At 37.0% G+C, this 20,869-nt stretch overlaps 1 long non-coding RNA gene across 1 annotated transcript in view; it reads left to right on the plus strand.

Moving 5' to 3' along the window:
- The first annotated feature begins 18,044 nt into the window (after positions 1 to 18,044).
- LOC141581540 (uncharacterized) overlaps positions 18,045 to 20,869 on the plus strand; it is a 185,965-nt gene continuing 183,140 nt past the window's right edge. Inside the window, exon 1 of the long non-coding RNA XR_012514238.1 lies at positions 18,045 to 18,349. This is a non-coding gene — a long non-coding RNA (uncharacterized LOC141581540). The remainder of the gene's footprint in view (positions 18,350 to 20,869) is intronic.

A 20,869-nucleotide genomic window follows, 5' to 3' on the forward strand; every position in this document is an offset into this window, starting at 1 on the left:
TGCAACTCTCATCCTTTCCAATGTATTTGTCTAAAAACAATTGTTATGAAAACTATTTTGTACACTACTTTACAGCATAAATTATTTTATGTGTATAGTGTGTTGTTATATGTACAGTTACATACAGTATACTGTATTTTGTGTATTACAGTGCCACAAGTCTCTTTGCTAAAACATAACAAGAGTCACCTTTGCTCCAGTTCCCAACAAGTTTCTCATCTCCATTTGAGACCACCTCATCCTGAACCTTATTGTTCATATCATTATCAGCATTTTTTGTCAAAGCGATTTAACAAGTCTCTAGAAAGTTCCAAACTTTCCCACATTTTCCTGTCTTGTTCTGACCCCTCAAACTCCTTCAACCTCTGTCTGTTATCTGGTTCCAAAGTTGCTTCCCATTTTTGGATATCTTTTCAGCAATGCCCCACTCTACCCCTACTAATTGACTATTAGTCTGTTTTCATGCTGTTGATAAAGATATACCAAAGAATGGGCAATTTACAAAAGAAAGGAGTTTATTGTATCATGTGGGTCCCTGTGCTGTCTGCATCCTAGGAACTTGGTACCCAGTGTCCCGGTTGATAAAGATGTACCAAGACTGGGTAATTTATAAAAGAAAGGAGTTTACTGGAATCACAGTTCCATATAGTTGGGGAGGCCTCAGAATCATAGCAGAAGGCAAAAGATATGTCTCACATGGTGACAGACAAGAGAAGATCTTGTGCAGGGAAACTCCCAGCTTTTAACATCAGACCTTGTGAGACCCATTCACTATCACAAGAACAGCATGGGAAAGACCTGCCTCCATAATTCAGTCATCTCCCACTGGGTTCCTCCCACAACAGGGGGCATTATGGGAATGACAAGATGAGATTTGGATGGGGATGCAGAGCCAACCCGTATCAGTTTTCTTTCCTCTGTGCCTGTCAGATCCTTCATCCCAAAATACAGAATGAGAAAGTAGGTGGAGAAGATGTGAAATTGACTCACAGGCTGGAGCAGTGCCACAAAAGTTAAACTATAGCTTTTGACATGAGATATCATCAATAAGTAAATGCTATTCAGAAATAAAACATATAGCACAAAATAATGAATTTCCCCCTTTCCCCAACTATTTGTTTTAACTGGAATTAGTGGGTTTTGTTCATTGTTTTTGCTCAAGCATGTGTTTTTACCTCTAAATAATTTCCAGACTTTTCCAAAAAAGTAACTCTATTCTTGGTACACTCAATAGCATCAATTTTTTCTGTCAATGTCATCTTTTTGGAAATCTATTTTTTGTTTTCTGGATACATCTCTAGAGCATCTTTCTGAACTTTTTCAAAGTGGACTGAGTGCTTTTGGCCTGCTTCGAATTATGTATCTTTTGTTGTTGTTGTTACTACCCAGTTTTGCTAAGCCATTTACTTCATCTTTTCCTCAGAAGGAAATTACGAAAGGTAAAATGTTTGTGAAATTGCATGCATAAATGTATTCGTTTTATCAATATACTTCATTTATATTTAGATTGGTACAGGTTATAATATTTCAAATCATCTTCACTCCAAAGTTTGAAGACTTTTTTTTTTTTTCCATTTTTCTCTGGCTTCCAGTGTCACTGTGGAGAAGTGCAATGACAATTGGTATATATGTGAAAGTGTGTATGGGTGTTTTTACCCCAGAAACTTAGACCTTCCCATTTGTCCCCAGTTTTCTAATATTTCAGGATAGTGTGCATTTGTATAAATCTATTTTCTTTCATTTGCTTGTCACTGTACCAACTCTTTGTATCTACAATTTCTTCACTATGTTCTGGTAAATTTTCTCAAGGTTTTGATGTTGTTTGCTTTACTATTATTTCTTTACATTGTATTACTTTTTCCTTTCTTTAATAACATTAAATGGATATTTGGATCTATCAGAGTGTTCTAATATTTAAAAGCTATTTGCTCTGTTTTTTGGGGGATGAAATATACTTTATTTTTAAATTATTTCCTATTTCCAGCCTAGACAGGTAAATGCTTTCAGTTGCATGTTTAAATAACCATTTCCCTACCCCTTAACATTTCCTTCTCCATGGGGAGGCAGGCATCCTCACTGCTCCTCAACCTCTCCTGACTCAGGCTATTCTAATTACTATAGCCCAATTAATGTCACACTGTTTTTTCTATCTACATGGGCATACTTGAATATTAGTTTCATGTGATAAAACACAGTTTAAAAAACTTTGTGTGCATCTGACTTCAAGTAAGCTCTGTTCAGTGTAAAACAGTACAGAAACTTCTCAAAGAACTAAAAGTAGAACTAGCATTGGATCCAGCAACCCCACTACTGGGTAGCTACCCAAGGAAAAGAAATCATTATATATATATAAAAAAATACCTTCACTCACATGTTTTTTGAAGCATTATTCGCAATAATAAAGATAGAAATTCAACCTAGGTGTCCATCGACAGATAATTAGATAAATAAAATTGATATATATATCACACACACACAGCATAGTCCTGGAAAACAATGAAATTATATATTTTTCAGCAATGTAGATAAAACTGGAGGTCATTATCCTAAGTGAAATAACTCAGAAACAGAAAATCAAATATCACATCTTCTCCCTAATAAGTGGGAGATGATGATGAATACACATTGACACACAGATTTGAATAATAGACACTGGAGACTCCAAAAGGTGGGAAGGTGGAAGGGGAGTTAGGTTTGAAAAATTACATATTGGGTATTCAAAGTTGACCATTTGGGTGATGGGTACACTGAAAGCCCAAGCTTCACCACGATGTAACATATGTATGTAAGAAATCTGCAATCCAGGCACAGTGGTTCACACCTGTAATCCAGCACTTTGGGAACCTGAGGCAGAAGGATCACTTAAGCTCAGTGGTTCAAGACCAGCCTGGGCAACACAATGAGACTCTGTTTGCACAAATAAAAAAATACAATACAATACAATAAAAAAGGATTAGCTGAGCATGGTAGCGTGTGCCTGTAGTCCCAGCTACTTGGGAGTCTAAGGCAGGAGGAGGCTTTAGACTGGGTGGTCAAGGCTGCAGTGACATAGTGAGACCCTGACACAAAAAGAGACAAAAAGAAATCTGTACTTTTACCCCCTAAATCTATAAAAATTAAAAATTTAAAGTACATGAAAATAATTTTTAAAATGGTACTGCTACTAAATATGTCTCTCTAGCTAAAGATTCTTTTTTTCTCCATAATGGATTAATTAATGGACATTCGGACAATATATTTTGCTAAATGTAGCACCATATCTACAGAGTTACAAATTATCAACTTTGTACTAGAAAATATTTCTGACCAAAGTACCTACATTGATTTACACTGGTCTAAGTTGGATCATTCACTTACATCTGAGTCAATCATGTTTTCTAGTATACAGAATATATTGAGTCATGAAGCCGAGACCATTCTTGGAGACAAGAAAGGATCAGCTCTAAAATTACTGTTGCCTAGGAGGAGAAAAAGGGGATTCTTCAATGAGATTTTTAGGCAAACAGATGCCTAAAATTTATTATCAAAGATACTCATTCAGACAATAGTTAAGAGACTAGTCTAGTTTCATTAAGCATGATCCAGATTATATGATGTAAGAAAAATATTACACTGCAGTAAGGTTTTTATTGCATTATTTTGAAATAATTTTCTGCTTTGTATATTTAGTTGAAACAATATTACCAACTACAAGTCTGACTTCTAGCAAAATAATTGGACAAACATTTAGCATTTCATGAATAACAAATCACTGGATAATTTTCCACTTAATATCCTCCTCAAAAAAGTATTTTATTAAATCAGAGCTGTGAATTTATTGGTTAATAGAATTACTCTGTTTATAAAAGTATTTTGTTAAACAAATAAACTTTTAAAGATAAGACAATTCTACTAAAGTGTATATGTATCAGCATGTAGCAGATCATTCTAACATGGTAAGAGAAATTCAGTAACATTCTGGAAGTATATGATTTGAGATTATATATAGTTTAGTTTTGTCTTTTCTGCATAGGCTTTTTGAATTCAAAGTAGCCTTGTTTTGTTGCTACTATAATTTTCACTATAACAGTTTAAGAAGTATAGCAATAGAAACAATTTGCTTCTTCTAGCCTATGGGTTCATTCAAATCCTATTATCAATAAACTTCCTAAACAATAGTGAGTCTTGTCATACCTATTTTTTCCATGTGTCCTATAAACACCTTCAGGTAGAAAAATATGTAGGAATTCTCCTTAATGTGACTTGGAGCTCAATATATTTATAGAAACATAGATAGAAGGTCTATGTCTATTTTCTGCTTATCCAATCTTAGGGTATTTAACACATAATATTCATATTTTAACCCTAGTTATAACTCCATTAATATCTACAGTGTTTCAAGGAAATCTTTTGTTGTTAAAACATCATAACCAAGAAGACACAGCAGTGATGTCACTGATTACTCAAAAGTGCACACATTTATTCTTCTATGGAAAAAGTGAGAAAGGTCAGTGTTCCAGTGTTGGTGCTAGTTTATCACTTGCCTATGGAGACATTCTAGCTTTTTTGTAATTTATATTTACTCTTATTATTATTATTATTATTTTCTGTAATTTTAAACTTGTACTTTAGATTCTAGGGTACATTAACATTTTAGAATTGTATACATTTAAGGGATAAAATGTGATATTATGGTGTATGTATACAATGTAGAATAATTAAATCACACTAACTAAAATATCCATTACCTCAAATACTTATAATTTTTTTGTGGTAAGAACATTTAAAATGTACTGTTTGGCAGTTATGAAACATACAATACATTTTTATTAACTATAGTCACCATGCTGCACTATAGATCTCAAAAAATATATTCCTCCTGTCTAACTGAAACTTTGTCCCCTTTGACCAACATCTCCCCATTCTCCCTACCCTCTAGCTTCTGGTAACCACCACTTTACCCTTTACTTCTGTGAATTTTATTGTTTTAGATTCCACATGTGACTAACATGATATGGTATTTGTTTTTCCCTGCCTGGCATATTTCACTTCACGTGATGTCCTTCAAGTTCATCCATTTTGTTACAAGTGACAGAACTTCCTTTTGTAAAGCTGCATAGTATTCCATTATGTGTGTATATCTAAGTACGTGTGTATATATATAAAATTATATATACATATATATGTGCACTATGTATGATGTACATGAGTACAATATTTACATATACAATGTACATATGTACAATACTTATATATACATATATACACATGTATATGGACACTACATTTCTTTATCTGTATATTGGTGGACACTTAGGTTGATTTCATATCTTGGCTATTGTGAAAAATGCTCCAATGAACACGGGGAAGTACATATGTCTCTGACTACTGCTTTTATTTCCTTTGGATATACACTCAGAAGTAGGATTCTTGGATCATGTGGTAGTTTTATTTGTCATTTTCTAAGTAACTTCCCTTTAGTTTTCCATAATAACTCTACTACTTTACATTTTTATCAAGAACATTTATCAAAACTCACATAAATATATGGAAATTAAAGAACTTGCTCCTGAATGGATTTGAGGCAAACGACAAAATTAAGGCAGAAATTAAAAAAACAACTTGAAAGAAATAAAAAAACAAACAATATACTAAAAATCTCTAGGAGGCAGATAAAGCACTGGTAAGAGGAAAGTTTGTAGTGCTGCAAATCTATATAAAGAAAACGGATAGATCTCAAGTTAACAATTTAACATTGCACAGAGATGAATTTGCAGAAGAAAAGAAATAACTAAAATCTGTAGAAGTGAACCAAATAGAAATTTGTAATGCTGAGCATTTTTTTATATACCTGTTGAGCATTTGTATGCCATCTTTGAAAAATGTGCATTCAAGTCCCTGGCCTATTTCTAAAGTTTTTATTTTTGTTTTTCATGGGCATCTCCTATCAACATTTTACTACTCGTTTCTTTCATATTTTAAAAATAATGTTTCTATTTTGCTCATTGTTTAGCTTAGCCAAATTTAATGCATTCTAACGCAGAATACTGATTATTTAACCCTTCCTGTACTCTTCTGACCTACTCAACTATATACATTTTCTCTTACCTCACTTTCCCAATAAAGTCATGTCATAATTTTGAATACAGTAATAAATTATTATTATTACTACAATTAAATTATATTCACAATGATATAGTGTGTTGTAAGTACTATCATTTGTCTGAAATAACTTTTTTGGTTTTTCCTGCAATATAGGCAGCGGAGTTCATTTTTGTTTATATCTCCATTTAATATACATTTGTCTGTTATTAAAGCATCTCCAAACTTTTCCCCAGAGGAGAAAGTTTACTCACACTCATAATATACCAATTATATCTGTATTTATTCTTGACATTCCTCCTTGAACACTCTACCCTGTTCTCCCTATAGAACTGATAGTATCTAATATACTCAGCTTTTTATCTGGGGCTCTCTTTTCACCATCATCCTGGGAGTGACAATCATTCCTCTTCTGTATGTGACATTGTGACTTGAATCCCATGTATTATGTTTTCTTTATTCAATTTTCTTTGAAAACTTGAAATTTCTAGAATTAGACTTGAACGATTTCCAAGAAAACTTGGAATTTCTGGAAATTAGAAAAATGTTGGCTGTTGCAAATAATGCTCCAATGAACACGGGGAAGTTCATGTGTTTCTAACATACTGCTAGAAAAAATTTCTAATTTCACTTCCTTTTTCTAATTGAAATGTTTAATAATTTCTCAGAAGAACTTATAATTCTGACACCTTTTTCTTCCATTTTTACACTTCATTTGGGTAACCATAGCTTGGAATACTTTTCCTTTAATTTTTCTTCTTGTTTTCTAGTATCTAATGTTTATGCTAAGAGGTTTGATATTATTATGATGCCTGGTTCTTCATATGCTTAAAAATATTTTTGTAGGCATTTACAATCTTGTCTTGACTCTCAGTGTTCCAATGATTTACAATGACATTAAGTGTTGCTTTTATTGTTTTTATTTATTTTCTTGGAAACTTGGGATTTTAAAATCTGACTGTGACTTATTTCTGGGGAATTTCTTAAATTGTTTCTTTAAGAACATATTACCATCTTCTGTTCTTATTCTCCTTTTCCAAGGAAACTTTACTTCAAATGTTTAACTGAAACTTGGAATGAGCTTCTGCAGTTTTGATGTTTTTCATCCACTCCCCTATTTTTGATTCCCTGATAAATTTGTTCTACATTTTATGAACATTCTTCAATTACATTTTGCATTTATCATTGATGGTTTCTCTTCATCCTTCTATCACCATTTTTTTTAACATGTAAGTTTTTATATGTTGCTTATTCTTTGAATGCTCCTTTCTGACACCTCATGTTTTTATTCCTCTGGTGTGGCTGGTGTCCTCATGCCCATAAACTTACATTTTCTGAAATAATCCAAAAGTTTTGTTGTTGTTCTTTTATGAGTAAAGGAACAGTCAAGTAGCTCCATAGGATGGTATTTAGTGTTTTGTCTTGTTTACTAATTCCTACCTCTACCTACATAATCTATCTCAGAAGTGTTAATATTTCTAGTTTTCTATGATTTTGTCCTGCAAGCATCTTTGGCTTTGGGCTTCTCCATTTATTCATAAATGTTAGCTTTTTTGGGTATGCCAAATAAGCTATCACTAATTCTGCTATCTTTCAAATTTGCTGGTATGGCTTTTCTTACTGTTCTCTTTGCTATTGAGGTTCTCTGCCCTTGTTTATGAATTTTATCATTTTATTAGAGTTTCAGGGCCTGCAAAAAGATTATGTTTAGAAATACAGAAGTAGACAGGGCGCGGTGGCTCACGCTGGTAATCACAGCACTTTGGGAGGCCGAGGTAGGTAAATCACCTGAGGTCTGGAGTTTGAGACCAGCCTGACAAACATGGTAAAAACTCGTCTCTACTAAGAATACAAAATATTAGCCAGGTGTGGTGGTGGGCGCCTGTAAACCCAGCTACTCAGGAGGCTGAGGCAGGAGAATCACTTGCACCCAGGAGGCGGAGGTTGCAGTGAGCCGAGATGAAGCCACTGCACTATAGCTTGGGCAACAGACAGAAAAATACTTTTAAAGACCGAAAGTTTTGCTTTAATTAGATGATCAAGATAGGATGACATGGGCTGGGTACTGGGAGGAACAACAAAAAACATTTTTGTTGTATTGTCTCAGGAAGTCGAACATCTTCTCCCTAGGGTTCTCAGCCAAGACATTTGTGGGACAGGTTCTGAGCCATGCTAACCAAGAAGGCTGCCACTCCTCATGAGTGTTTTTAACAGAACTTTTGATTTGCAGAGCAGTGTTATATTTATAAAATTGAAAATATAGTTCAGAGAGTCTCCACACGTCTCTCACCCAATTTTTTCTCTTGCTAACATATTTTGTTAATATAGTGCATTTATTGAGATTAATGAGCCAATATAAGCTTGTTGTTGTTAACTAAAGTCCTTATTTAATTCAGATTTCCTTTGATTTTACCTAACATCTGTGTTATTATCCAGAATCCCATCCAAGACGCTATATTATGTGTAGTCATTATATCACCTTAACTTCCCCTTGACTATGGCAGTTTCTCAGAACTTCCTGGTTTCTGATGACTGATACTTTTGATTCGTTGTATTGTATGATAACCCACTGAAATTTGCTGATTTTTTTACATGGTTTAACTGGTGGTATGGGTTTTGGGGATGAAGATTACAGTAGTGAAGTGCATTTTAATCACATTATCCCATGGACACATATAATTAATGTGATTTACCACTGTTGGTATTGATCTTGATCATCTTAGTGGTTGTTGAGTTTCACCACTGTAAAGTTCTTTTTCTTTAGAAACTACCCTCTTCGAAAAACATTAGTATGCACAGCTCATATTTAAGTAGTTGGGAGTCACACTCCCCTGAAGGATGGAGGATCTATATGAATTATTTGAGAATTTTCTGCATAAGATAAATGCTCATGTAAACATAAACTCATGAATATTTATTTAAACTTTGATAATCTAACATTAATTTATTTATTTGGTTAAATTACCTGAACATTAGAAGCTGCTTTCTGTGCCATCTTGGATCTAACTGCGTAAATAATTCTTTGTTCTTTGTTTTGTTCTGTTTTGCTTTTGCATAACACTTCCTTCGTTTCTGGCATTGCAAGATGTTCCAGGCTTATCTTGTGTATGTCTTGCCCCAGCCTAGAACTGTCCATTTCCTCAAATAACCCTGGTTTCTACTGGAGATTGGCATTAATCAATCACTTAAAAATGACATCACAATAAAATGCATATTTTAGTTGAGAAATGTTAAAATAAACGTATTGATTTTTAATTTTTAAGTACATAAGTCCTTATAAAATTAAGTGCTCACAGTTGATAAAATTAACATATCCTTCGCAAAGAATATGACAGAAGGAGATAGGGTAAAACATTTCTAAACAATATTATGTGAAAAAGGTAGTACACAACTATATATATACAGTACCATATTGTAAAAAAATTTTATAAATATGTGCGTGTTTTTACAAAATGTCTATGAAAGCATATACCCATGACTTGTAACATTGGTGACTTCTGCGGAGAAAAATATGGTAGTTACAGGAACAGGTGTTAGAGTGAAAATTATTTTATTCTATATACTTTTTTACAATTTAATTTTTTTCATGTACCTGTGCACCTACTGAAAATGAACTAACCATTAAAATGATAAGATATACCTAGCAGTATTATTTTGTGAATATGATATTGACTAACCTATGGTCACTACTGTACACATATTACTGTCGTAGTCCGATGGTTTGAGAAGTCTGAAGAGAAATATGGCATACAGAGTCACAAAAGTATAAAAGGAGAGAAATTTAAATATCTAAATACTTTAGATTGTATAGACCTAGTTGACATCTTTGATACTGCTCTCCATAAACAATAAAATTCTCATTCATTTCATGCTTTGTTTTCATGTAATTGAAGTAAGATGTAATTCTACTTTGTTAGTAATATTGGAAAAATGTATTTGAGAAAAACAGTGATGAAAATATGCTCTCTTCAATAAACAGATACTATATGCATAGTTCATTCCTGTGGACCACATTGATGAAGAATTCCTTTATTGAAATTGAAGAAGAGAATAGCTGTGAACAGATGAGCAATTACGAATATCTAGACTCAAAGAAAATAGTATGTTTCTCATTTATACCAATTAAAAAAAGAATAACATCTTGAAGAACACTTTTATAAGACCACCTTAACAGAATTCAGTTGGGAATGTGTACCACTGTACACTGGCTACTTGAAGACTTCTCTGTGATAACACTCAAGCTGAGTAATAGATTTTTCATCTCATTTCAGTTTTTCTTTCTTTGGTAGCTGCTAGTCACTATTGTAGTATAATAAAAGCTATGCTAAATCATAGAACTGAGAAATTTTCAGCCATTGTACAATATTCCTGGGTGCCAAGTCTCCACTGAATGTCCCAAATTACTCTTGGCTCTCTGACACATTCATTTACTCAGAGAAACAACTCATTGTGCCTAGTTGAAATTAAGAAAAAAAATCCATCATTAAGAACATTTTTCTAATTCACAAAAATAGATAAAATTATTTTTATATCTTAGAAAATACTTCCAGCCCTATTGCATATGTGAATTCATTTCATCCGTCTCACACACACACACACACACAAATATGAGACCAAGCATAAGCATATTTTTAGAAATGCAAATAAATCATATACTGTATTAATTATTGAGCTTAAATTATCACAATTACCCTGTGCATATCAATTTTAAACTTTTTAATTGAAGTATAAGACTTATAGAGAAAAGTACATCTAAAAAAATACATCCAAACTATGTATCTCAAAGAATTATCACAATTTAAATACATCCATATACATTCTACCCAATTAAAAAATATACAATATTATTTAATACTAGAATTGCTTTCTTGAACCTCTAAATAACCATTATCTGTATGATCCTCAGTATTATCTGTTTTTAAACTTTATAAATAGAATAATAAAATATGCACTCATAGACATAATTTTATTCAATATTATTTTTGTGAGACACATCCGTGTTTTTATATAGATATACTTTATTCATATCTCATTATTTAATGGTATCCTCTTGTATGATTACATAAGAAGCTAATATTAATCTGTATAGTTGATATGTATTTTGATTGGTTTCAAAATATCCTGTAAACATGATGTCACAATGATTTCCCAAGTGACTGAGTCAATTTACATGCCGTCTCTACAACAGGTCCCTTTGCTTTGTATCCTCAAAATTGATTGGTATTTTCTGTCTTTTTATTATTGTGACTTTGTGTGCTATCTCTCTGTAAATTTATTTTCCATTTTTTTTGTAATTGAGACTGAGAAATGATTTGCCTCCTGGATGCTGAGATATTATCTTTGCTGAAATGTATGTTCAAAATGCTTCTGCAATTACTTATGATTCTTATTCCTTTTTTTCTTTCCTGCATCACCAGCTTCCCTACTCAAGCACAAACATTTTATTTCACATTTGCTTCTGTAACGCTTATTGAGATCAACAGAAGATTTAAGCCATTGCTCCATTTTCAGTTAATTATTTATTTCTTCTTATTATTATTATACTTTACATTCTGGGGTACATGTACAGAATGGGTAGGTTTGTTACATAGGTATACATGTGCCATGGTGGTTTGTTTCACCCATCAACCTGTTATCTACCTTAGGTGATTCTTCTAATTCTATCCTTTCCCTTGCCCCCCACCTCCTGACAGCCCCCAGTGTGTGATATTCCCCTCCCTGTACCCATATGTTCTCATTGTTCAATTTCCACTTATGAGTGAGAACATGCGGTACTTGGTTTTCTGGTCCTGTGTTCGTTTGCTGAAAATGATGATTTCCAGCTTCATCCATGTCCCTGCAAAGAACATGAACTCATTCTATTTTATGGCTGCATATTATTCCATGGTGTATATGTGCCACATTTTCTTTATCCATTTTGATAGGCATCTGGGTTGGTTCTAAATCTTTGCTTTTGTAAACAGTGCTGCAATATGTGTGCATGTGTCTTAACTGTAAACAGGCTAAATGTCCCAATTAAAAGACACAGACTGGCAAATTAGTTAGAGACAAGACCTAAGGAGGCACATCTCACATACAAAAACACACATAGGCTCAAAATAAAGGGACGGAGAAAGATTTACCAAGCAAATGGAAATTAAGAAAAAAAGGCAGGGGTTGCAATCTTAGTCTCTGATAAAACAGACTTTAACAAAAATAAAAAAGACGAAGAAGGGCATTACATGATGGTAAAGGGATTAATGCAACAAGAAGAGATAACTACCTGAAATATATGTGCATTCAATACAGGAGCACCCAGATTCATAAAGCAAGTTCTTAGAGACCTGCAGAGAGACTTAGACTCCCACACATTAATAGTGGAAGACTTTAACACCCCACTGTTGATATTAGACAGATCAATGAGACAGAAAATTAACAAGGATATTCAGGACTTGAACCCAGTTCTGAACCAAGCAGACCTAATAGACATCCACAGAACTCTCCACCTCAAATCAACAGAATATGCATTCTTCTCAGCATCACATAGCACTTATTCTAAAATTGACCACATAATTTTAAGTTAACTTTTACATATAGTTTGAAGTATACAGTAAGGGATAGACAGCTATCAAAAATTCCCAGCACCCTTGAGTCTCTATTCTATTTGGTTGGTCTACATAACTATTTTCATACTAAACTCATACTGCCTTTATTATTAAAGGTATATGGTGAGTTTGGAATCAGGTAATATCAGCAGTCCATTTTATTTTATTCCACTTTCTTTAGAATAATTAATTATTTTTGCATACATAAATAACCAGTAGATTTCTAGGGAATAAAATTCCTCCAGAATTATCACTAGGATTACATTGAATCTACAGTTTAGTCTAGAGCTAATTGTTATATTAAAAATATTGTCTTCCAATTCATGAATCTGTCTTTTTACAGAGATCTTATTTATTTTATTAGTGATTGGTACTTTCCATCATTTTTTTTGTAAATTTATGCTAAATATTTTACAGTTTTTGGTACACTTGTATATTGTGCTATTTTAAAATTTCAGTTTTCAAATGTTCATTGTTTTATTTAGCCATCTGATTATGTTTGCTACTTAATTTTATGTAGTAAAAAAATGCTAAATATACTTATTAACTCTAATAAAACTCATGTAGTTTCTTTTGACCTTTTCCATGAAGACAATCATGTCATCTATGGAAAGAGAAATTGTATTTCTTTCTTCCTGATCTGTATATACCCCTCATTTCTATTTATGGCTGTGTTGCACTGGTTAGAATTTTATGAACAATGTTGAATAGAAGTGGTGACAAGAAACATCTTTTTTTTTTTTTTCTCAAAATAAGGGATAAATGTCTAATTTCTCGTCATGAAGTATTATGTTATTGGTATTTTTTTTCCTTGGGTGTCCTTTATCAGTTGAGGAAGGTGACTTTTACTACTTGTATATCGAGAGCTTTTATTAAGAATGAGTATTGAATATTGCCAAATGGTTTTCTGTTTGTTTCCTGCATTTATTTATGTAATCCTACTTTTTTCTCTTTATATGCTCAATGTGGTATCTTACATCGATTGGTTTTCTAGTATTTAATCAATTTTGTACTTTCACAAAAAACACTACATGGTCATGATGCATAATCTTTTTATAAATGTGTTAACTTCACATGATTTTGAACAGGAGGGTGAAATATTACCTTGGTATTAAATTATTTCTCTGGCCACTAGTTTGATAATAACCATCTGGGGTTACATTTGGAAGCAGATATTCCTGTTGAAACCTATTACAAAAATTCACATGAGTGATGAGTGTAGCTTGGCTCATGTTGATAACAGGAGGCTTGTGGAACTGTGGTTGGATGTTTGCATAAATTTCAAAGTTACGATTATAAAATTCCTATTGAATGTAATATTAAGCATAAGAGAAAAGTCAAAGTTTTTGACCTAAAAAACTTAAGTATAGAATTACTATCAACAATGATGGGAAAAAATATGAATGGTTTCAGAGCTGAGAGAGAAGAACAAAATTGAATTTTAAACAAATTGTCTGACTCGTATTAAGTAAACAGTTGAAATTATCAATGCAGTGTTTCATATATAAGTATGGAGTTCAGGAAGCTGACTTGACTAATGATAAAATAAGTAACATTATTTTCTGATTAATTAAACAAAATGCAATTTCTTGATTTACAGTGATGACATTTTATTGTAGTTGCTGGAATGCTAATGTAATATTAGGGTTGAGGGGTTCAGGGTTCCCTCAGCTCCCCTGAGAGGATGTTTCCGCAGGTTCCTGGCCTGCTCTCTCAAGAATGAGAGAGGGGACCATGGCAGAGTGAGCAGTAAATGCCAGACTTAAAGGTATTTGTAGAAAGTGATTTATTTATTTCTTTAGAGAGAAACAGGAGAAGGAGAGAGAAAGAAACAGCTAGCTCTCACACTGAGAGAATCCAGAAAGATGGAATCCAGGAGAGGAAAGCAGCCTCCACACTGAGTGGAAGGGAATAGAGAAAGATGGCCTGTAGAAGAGGAAGACAGTCTTCCACGAAGGGAGTGTTCATGGAAGGGGACTCCAGAGGGGAAATCCAGGATAGAGAAAAAGAGCTTCCACAAGCACGAGAGTGTTCCTGGAAGGGGATCCAAACATGGAGTCCAAAGGGGTGTGGACGAAGGGGACTTTTAACCTGGGAGGAACCCCACCTTCTCTAAGGTGGGCCAATGAAAATAGTTCCTTAGAACTTCCGCTGGGGTGATTGACTCTTAGTTTTATCCTGCACACATGAAATTTAAACATAAACCATTAAATCTCCTGGATGGAGAGAGATGGTGTGGGAGGGGGATGGCACTGGGAAGTCCTTGCCCTTAAAACTACACCCCCTTGTGGACCCAGAAAGAGAACACCTTTCCTCATTCCCCTGCTCTGAACAGGAAAGTCCAACTTCTGTTGGAATTACGAACGTGAATTTTCTTTAACTGCTTCCTGCTGAAATGAGGCAGGATAGAAGGGGCCCTGCAGTTGAGATTCCCCCCAGAGGAGAGCCTTTCAGGGGTGCAAGTTGATCTAGAGGTTCACAATAGAGCCCATGGGACAAGGACATCCAGGCTTCCAGCGGTAGGATTGTGACCTTATGGTTCTATAAGAAACGGATGTGACAAGGGGGTTAAAGATGACAGGCCAGAGGCCAAGAAATATAGAATAGTTATAAATGAGCCTAAGAGAGACTAGAGCCAGGACAGTCAGTTATTAAACAAGCTTTATAATACTGTTTCTGGAAGATTTTAGTCCGGTGTTTGATTGATTCCTGAGTTCTCTGTTCAAAACAACACTTAACAGGTTTACAAAATAGCAGCATTTTACCTAGAAAGAGTCAAGTTCCTTTCCCACTATGAAAAGGATAATCAGAATTTGAGCAATAGCAAAGTTGAGGGTTATAGTCCTGTTAATGCCAGGATATTAGACTTATGTTTGGTTACTTCCCTGAGGATCTTGTTGGAAAAGCAGATGTAGATCTTCTAAGGGCTCGCCGGTGGGTGAAGTGCTGTCTCCTGGAACTTCAGGCTGTGGAGTGGAGGGTCTATGACTTCCTTCAGGAGGTATCCAAGGCTTCAGCCAAGTATGATGAATTCATGAGTTAATTTCCACTACCTTATCTGTCATTGGAGTGGACAGAATGACCAAAAATCATCCTTCCCGGGATGGGCCTAGGGAGGGAGAGTCTGACGGGAGAGAGTTAACAAGCACCAAGCCTCCAGAGCAGGAGAGAAATACTGAGAAGGCCATGCAGTGTCCAGGAGAAGATTAACTTCCTGGACCTCTATGGTCCGCTTTACCCAGGGCTCTGTGAGGGTGACGGCTCCTGCTGGCACTTGTTCCAGGCACCCTGAGTCCTGCCATTGGGTCATCTAGTCAGATACCTCAGGCCCTGGGGACCTTTGCCCCCTGGTACAGTGTGCTTTCTAGTGATTCCCTTGGCACAGTGGGCATGGATGAGATGGTGGTCCATCACTCTGGGGACAATTTCTTACAAAATGTCCCTTGAGACCACACTGGTAACAAGTTCAGCCAGACTGGCATCTAACCCAAGCCTTTCCTTCATTCGAGTCCCTGGGGTCTGCTTGCCTGAGGGCCATAATTAAGGCAGCAGCTTTTCTCTGATCTCTCCTGTTCACTTCAGCCTGTTCTTTCTGTTCTCTATTATAAAACACCAAGTTTGCCTGGTTCAGTAATGATTCTAGACTCTGTTCTGGATCCAAGGCCAGTTTTTGGAGCTTTTTCCTGATATCTGCTGCTGAATGAGTAATAAACTTGTCCTTTAGCATTAACTGATTCTCAATGGAGTCTGGTGACAAGGGGGTGTACTTTCTTAAAGCCTCCCACAATCACTTAAGGAAAGCTGCAGGGGTTTTCTTCCCTTCCTTTTGGGGGCTAGATTTTCCACTTGGCAGAGGGTAATTTGGCCATGCTATTTGGCAGAAAAAGTGAGTGCTTCTTCCTTGAAGACTGTGTGTCAAATTGGTCCCAATTGTCCAGTATATACTTTAATGGGAACTTGAGCTTGGGAATAAAAGCACTGATCTGAAATCAAACACAAGGGATGCCCGCATCCCTGGTTAAAGAAATTACAACTGCTTTGACCTGAGGTGTCCCCCAGGTCAAATGGGTACTAAAATGAAAGTCTTTCAGTCAGTACCCTGACATTTCGTGTGCCCAAGATGCATGATCCATCTTATCAGAGGGCCTCCTATGTACTGGATTTGAATCACGACCTACCAGCAACGGGGGACCACTCTGACTGCCTGCATGACCTCCAGTGACTACCATAGATGCATGAAATGAAAGGGGGCTATTGGGTTGGGTAGTAATTGTACCAGTGAGCCCCAAATGAGGCCAGTGAGGCTCAGGAAATGGGTAACAATATTTCCCAGCAAAAGTCCAATTAGGCCAATTTATAAAACTGCCCCAGAAGGGTAAATTAGGGAGGGGCCATTAGAGCATACAGTTCAAAGAAGGCAGGCCGGGCATGGCTGAGGCTGGAACAATACCCTCAGGACCCCGGCCCCCTCTCCCCTAACCCATCTTCTCTAGTAGCAAAATGCTCTTAAGGTTGTCAGACCTGCCATTGACAATTTGGGGACTGGAACCAGTTTAACTATGATTTTCTAGATGGAAAAGTTCTGCCGTAGAGAGAGCCAATCCTAAGCAACACAAATCATACACCAAATGCAAAGTCCCACAGCCTTCAGCTTCTGAATTTCCCCAGAAGATCCCACCAATTCCAGGCTGACTCCACCGGGGACTTGAACCCGCAACCTTGCAGCTTCAGTCCCAACTGCGTAACCAACTGTGGAACGAGGCCACTTACATTAAGGTACGGTAGAAAGCTTTTTTTTTTTTTTTTTTTTTTTTTGAGGCGGAGTTTCACTCTTGTTACCCAGGCTGGAGTGCAATGGCATGATCTCGGCTCACCACAACCTCCGCCTCCTGGGTTCAGGCAATTCTCCTGCCTCAGCCTCCTGAGTAGCTGGGATTACAGGCACACGCCACCATGCCCAGCTAATTTTTTGTATTTTTAGGAGAGACGGGGTTTCACCATGTTGACCAGGATGGTCTCGATCTCTTGACCTCGTGATCCACCCGTCTCGGCCTCCCAAAGTGCTGGGATTAGAAAGCTTTCTTAAGCCATATTTTGAATGAGAATGCTGCACCCTGAGGCTCTGTGGCCTGCCTAAAAGCTGGGAGGGGCTGACGGCCAACAGCCGCTTCTTTTTCCTCAGCCTCACAGGCAGAGGAAAAAAGCCGCTTGCCGCAGCAGTTTAAAAGCCTCGTTCAAAGCTGCTGCTGGGCCGGCGTGAGTTCCGCCACCACCCCCTCCCGCGGCTTTCGGTCGCCATGTTGACGCTGCCAGAACCACCTGCGTGGTTGGGCCGCTCCCAAAGCCGCTGCCCTCACAGGGACCCGTGCATCCTGGAGAGCCTTTTTACCCTGCTGCCTGGGACTGGAGAACACTGGAGAGGCCTGCCAGAACCATGCGCCAGGCTGCTGCCTCCCCGGTCCCCTGCAGGCTTGGGCTGCAACTCGCCAGGCCCCATTGTTTTCTCCAGCTGACTGCTGCCCGCTCAGGGGGCTGGGCTGTTCCGGCCAACAAGGAGTGCAAGGCCTGGGGGAAGTGCTCACCTGATCTGCCCCACAGGCTGCCGAAGGAGATATCTCTTTTGGTCCCAGAGATAATATCGGAAGGAAAGAGAAGGAGATGGAAAGCAGAGAGAGAGACTGGAGGTAAAAAAAACTGCGCTTTTAATTCCAGCTGGCCTGTGCTGCTTCAGAGGGGCTGAGCCTCAGCCCTGCCTGGCTGTGGCCATGTCAGGTGTTCTTAAAGAGACAGGACAGAATGAGGCCGGTTTTACTCACTATTTTGAAATATTTTCTGGCTGTACCTCTTTCCTAGCTGTACCCTTTTTTCTGGTGTACCCCTCTTCTGGCTGGCTCACCAAAATGTAATATTGGGGTTCAGGGTGCCCTCAGCTCCCCTTTGAGGATGCTTCTCCAGGTTCTTGGTCTCCTGCCTTGTCAAAATGAGAGAGGGGACACGACACAGTGCACAGTAAATGCCGGACTCAAAAGTGTTTGTAGAAAGTGATTTATTTAAAGAGAGAGAAACAGGAGAAGGGGAGAGAAAGGAACAGCTAACTCTCACACTGAGTGAGAGAATCCAGAAAGATGGAATCCAGGAGAGGAAAGCAGCTTCCACACTGAGTGGAAGGGAACAGAGAGAGATGGAGTTTAGGAGGCAAAGACAGACTTCCACAAGAGAGTGTGGAAGGGGACTCCAGAGGGAAAATCCAGGATAGAGAAAAACAGCTTCCATGAGCACGAGAGTGTTCGTGGAAAGGGATCCAAACAAGGAGTTTAAAGGGGTGTGGAAGAAGGGGACTTTTAACCTGGAAGGAATCCCCACCTTTTCTAAGACCCCTGGCCAGTGAAAGGAGTTCCTTAGAACTTCTGCTGGAGTGGTTGACTCTCAGTTTCTTCCAGCACCCATGAAATTTAAACATAAATGGTTAAATCTCCTGGATGGAGCGATATGGGAGCGGGGCATGGTGCTAAGAAGTTCTTGCCCTTAAAACTATGCCCCCTTGTGGACCCAGAAAGAGAACACATTCCCTCACTAGTATTCTTTGTCCATTTTTCAATATGAAAATTCTAGTCAAATCAAGTTAGTAATCACATCTTTTATGAGAAAGTTATTAAAATCCAGGGAGAACATGTTGATAACTGATGAAATATCTGTACTCTGCCAGTGGAACCCGTCCAGTAATTGTGCACACACGCTGTTATAGGAATCCAAGGTCTTTCTCCTGGCAGTGCTATGGAAATGCTGATACATTCTGACTGGTTAATATCCTCCTGGCTTTAAAAGAGTGAGCAAGCATAAGAAGTCACTTGGTATAGTTTGAAGTCAGGCAGTCTGATGCCTCCAGCTATGTTTTAGCTATGCAGGCTCTTTTGGTTCCATATGAAGTTTGAAGTGTTTTTTTCCAGTTCTGTGAAGAAGGTCACTGGTAGCTTGATGGTGTTAGCATTGAATCTATAAATTATTTGGGGCAGTATGGCCATTTTCATGATATTGGTTCTTCTCAACCATGAGCATGGAATGTTTTTCCATCTGTTTGTGTCCTCTCTTATTTCCTTCAGCAGTGGTTTGTTCTTCTTGAAGAGGTCCTTTACATCCTTTGTTAGTTGTATTCCTAGGTATTTTATTCTCTTTGTAGCAGTTGTGAATGGGAGTTCACTCTTGATTTGGCTATGTTAGTCTGTTATTGGTTTACATGGATGCTTGTGATTTCTGCACATTGATTTTGTTTCCTGAGACTTTGCTGAAGTAGCTTATTAGTTTCAGGAGATTTTGGGCTGAGATGATGGGGTCTTCTAAATATACAAATATGTTGTCTGCAAATAGAGACAATTTTACTTCCTCCTTTCCTAATCGAATACCCTTCATTTCTTTTTCTTGCTTGATTGCTCTGGATAGACCTTCCAATACTATATTGAATAGGAGTGGTGAGAGAGGGCATCTTTGTCTTGTGCCAGATTTCAAAGGGAATGCTTCCAGTTTTTGCCCATTCAGTATGATATTGGCTGTGGGTTTGTCGTAAATGGCTTTTTAAATTTTGTGATATGTCCCATTGATACCTAGTTTATTGAGGGTTTTTAGCATAAAGGGCCGTTGAATTTTATGGAAGGCCTTCTTTGCATCTATTGAGGTAATCATGTGGTTTTTGTCTTTGGTTCTGTTTATGTGATGGATTACATTTATAGTGTTGCATATGTTGAACCAGCCTCGCATCCCTGGGATGAAGCCTACTTGACCGTGATGAGAAAGCTTTTTGATTTGCTGTTGTGTTCGGTTTCAATAGATGCTGGAGAGGATGTGGAGAAATAGGAACACTTTTACACTGTTGATGGGAGTGTAAATTAGTTCAACCATTGTGGAAGACAGTGTGGCGATTCCTTAAGGACCTAGAAATAGAAATACCATTTGACCCAGTAATCCCATTACTGGGTATATACCCAATGGATTATAAATTGTTCTGTTATAAAGACACATGCACACGTGTGTTCATTCTGGCACTGTTCACAATAGCAAAGACTTGGAACCAACCCAAATGTCCATCAATGATATACTAGATAAAGAAAATGTGGCACGTATACACCATGGAATACTATGCAGCCATAAAAAACAATGAGTTCATGTCCTTCATAGGGACATGGATAAAGCTGTAAATCATCATTCTCAGC

The sequence above is a fragment of the Saimiri boliviensis genome, chromosome 16 (genome assembly GCF_048565385.1).
Source record: "Saimiri boliviensis isolate mSaiBol1 chromosome 16, mSaiBol1.pri, whole genome shotgun sequence".
Lineage (NCBI taxonomy): Eukaryota > Metazoa > Chordata > Mammalia > Primates > Cebidae > Saimiri > Saimiri boliviensis.